Here is a 3,205-nt window from a genome sequence, read left to right on the forward strand (position 1 = left end):
GATTCTATTCTCTGATTCTATAATAGTGAAGTACCAGAAATTACATGACTATTACCTCTGATATGGAATGTGTTTATACCAAAGATGAGTCTCATGTTTTGTTCTTGAAACAAGCCTCAGAATATGTATGAATCAATGTTGAAATGCTGTCTGCCTTGTGAATTACTTGTACAGTGGCAAAGTAGGTGGCCTAACTACTTGTTAGCATATCATCCACCCCTCGTAAAGTTGAGCTCATCCAAAACTCTGCTGCCCGTATCCTAACTCGCACCAAGTCCCATTTACCCATCCCTCCTGTGCTCGCTGACCTACATTGGCTCCAGGTCCAGCAACACCTTGAATTTCAAATTCTCATCCATGTGTTCAAATCCCTCCATGGGCTCATCCCTCCCTATCTCTGTAACCTCCTCCAGTCCTACAACCCCCCGAGAACTCTGCGTTCCTCCAATTCTGGCCTCTTGTGCACCCCTGATTTCCTTTCCCACCATTGGCGACTATGGCCCTGAATTTCCGATCGGAGGCTTCCTGCAGGCGGATGCCTCCCATCAGCCAAAAATCTACGAACTTACCTGCTGGTCCCGGAGATACGGAGGATTCCAATCCTGGGCCTATCCTCTTGGAAATGCGCAGAGGCCCACATATCCCAGGGGCGCCTGCAGTTCGCAAGTGTGGGCCAGCTCAACCAATGGAAGAAGGGAATCCCCTTCATACTTTTGTCAGATCCATGCGCACAGAACTGTCAAAAGTATGAATGGGGATGACTACAAAAATGCACCAACACACTGAAATAAATAAATAAAAACCATTACATATATAAAATTAATTAAATTGGCATTTATTTAAATATGTTAAACAAAAATTTAATTTTTTGAATTTTTTTTTAATGTTTTAACAGGGCTTAATATAAACTTCCCTTATTGGACAGTGTTTTTAATTTATAAGTGAGTGATAAAAACTTATTTTTCTATTTTTTTAAACTCTTATGCTGGTAAAAGCAGGCCTTGACAGATCGCAAGTTCCGGGTTTCAGCGCATGCTCGTACACACAAATAAGGGCTTATATCTTCAGCTATCTCAGCCCTAAGCTCTGGAACTTCCTCCCTAAACTTCTCTGTCTCTCCACCTCTCTCTCCTCCTTTTAAGGTGCTCCTTAAAACCTACCTCGCCTGTCCTGTCCTAATATCTCCTTATGTGACGTGTTGTCAAATTTGTCTAATAACGCTCTTGCGAAGTGCCTTGGGACGTTTTACTGCATTAAAGGTGCTGTATAAATGCAAGTTGTTGCAGTTAATTATTACCTCTGTGTAGTGTATGTGCTTTAAGTCAGAACTACTTTTTACAGCTCCTGTATACTGTAGTACCGGCAGTAACCACACCAGTATATAAGCTGTGCGCATGCCTCTGTACTCCAGTCTAGAGATGACCCTCCTCCAGTAAAGACCTGTTCTTTGTTTATGTACAGCATCCGTGTAATTCTTTATCCATTGAACCACGGATCTAACAGTGGCGACGAGTGTTGATGCAAATCTACCTGCAACATTAAACAAAAAAAACAAAAAATAGTCGAGTCCAGGAACACGGGCGTCGACCGCGAGCAACCGCCCAGCAGTCAGGCAGAGACCCAACTTTGCTGGGGAGGCTGTGGAGAGCCGGGCTTGGTTCCCCAGCCACAACGAGCAGTAAGAGACCGACGACAGGTCCTGAGCAGACCATTCCCGAGCAGCGGCGGCTGGAGCCGACCGACGGCAGAGAGAGAGAGCCGGGCAGCGTCGGCGGGGTAAGAAAGAGGGTGAAGAGAGCAGGGCACAGCCGGGGATTGATCACCGAGCGGCGTCGAGGAGAAATACTGCAAACCGGAGAGAGAGAGGGTAAGAAACAGCCGGGTTCTAGACTGAGCGGCGTCGACAAATATCAAGAGAAGAACGCGCAGAGCACAGCCAGGGATCACGGGCTGATCAGGGTCCGCGGGGCGGAGCAAGGGGAGGCGCCATTGAGCCGCGGAGAAGCAGGGAGAGCGCGGGAGGCACCATTGAGCCGCAGAGAAGAAGGAAGAGCGCGGGAGACGCCATTTTGCGAAGCCGCAGCGGAGAAGACGGGCGAGCGCGGGAAGGAAGGAAAGTGCGGGAGACGCCATTTTGTGCCAGCGGAGAAGAAGGAGAAGCGCGGGAGGCACCATTGGGGATAGTTAACGCACAACCAAGGATGCCGAACAGTGGCAGTATCTCTATGTTCGACAATGAAGTCGAAGATTGGGCGACATATGTGGAACGTATTGAGGTGTACTGCAGGGCGAATGAAGTGCCAGATGCTAATAAAGCACTGGTTCTGTTAAACTCCATGGGTGCAAAAACTTATGGGTTACTGCGAAATCTAATAACCCCAGAGAAGCCGGTAAACAAGGATTTTGGAAGCATAGTAGAAATCCTACAGGACCAGTTAAGCCCCACACCGCTGCTGATAGCAGAACGATTTAAGTTCCATAAAAGGAACCAACACAAAGATGAAAGCAATGCTGAGTACCTAACGGAACTGCGCAAGCTATCGAAATACTGCCAGTTTGGAGCGGGACTAGCAGACACGTTAAGGGACAAGTTTGTGTGTGGGCTACAAAGTGAAGGAACCCAGAAATGGCTTCTATCAGAAAAGGACCCTACGCTGGACAAAGCTTTCAATATGGCAGTATCACACGAAGCAGCCGCAAGGGGCGCTGCAGAGATACAATGGAGACCGCAAGAATACGGCACCAACGAAATGACCTATGGAACAGGGAAGTGCTATCGCTGCGGCAGAACAACACATGACCAGAAAGATTGTTGGTTCAAGGACCAAGTGTGCAGACAGTGTGGGAAAGCAGGACACATAGCAAGAGTCTGCAGGTCTGGGAAGAAAACCAACAGTAAGAAATCTCCACAGGAGAAGTACAAAAAGGTACACCAGGTGATGGACAGTGGTTCAGACGAAGAGAAAAGTGACACAGACTCCGGAAGCAAGGAGCTGGGTTGTCTGAAACTACATAGGGTAACCGAAATAGAGGATCACCAGACTATCTGGGTTACACTCAAGATAGACGGAGTCCAAGTGGAAATGGAATTGGACACAGGGTCAGCTCTAACAGTCATAAATCAAAGAGACTACAAGCGGCTATTTTCACACATACCCTTGAAAGCTACAGAGATTGTCTTGAAGACGTATACGGGGCAAAACGT

Source organism: Somniosus microcephalus, chromosome 8 (assembly GCF_052327205.1).
Source record: "Somniosus microcephalus isolate GS21.2 chromosome 8, FLI_Smic_1.0, whole genome shotgun sequence".
Lineage (NCBI taxonomy): Eukaryota > Metazoa > Chordata > Chondrichthyes > Squaliformes > Somniosidae > Somniosus > Somniosus microcephalus.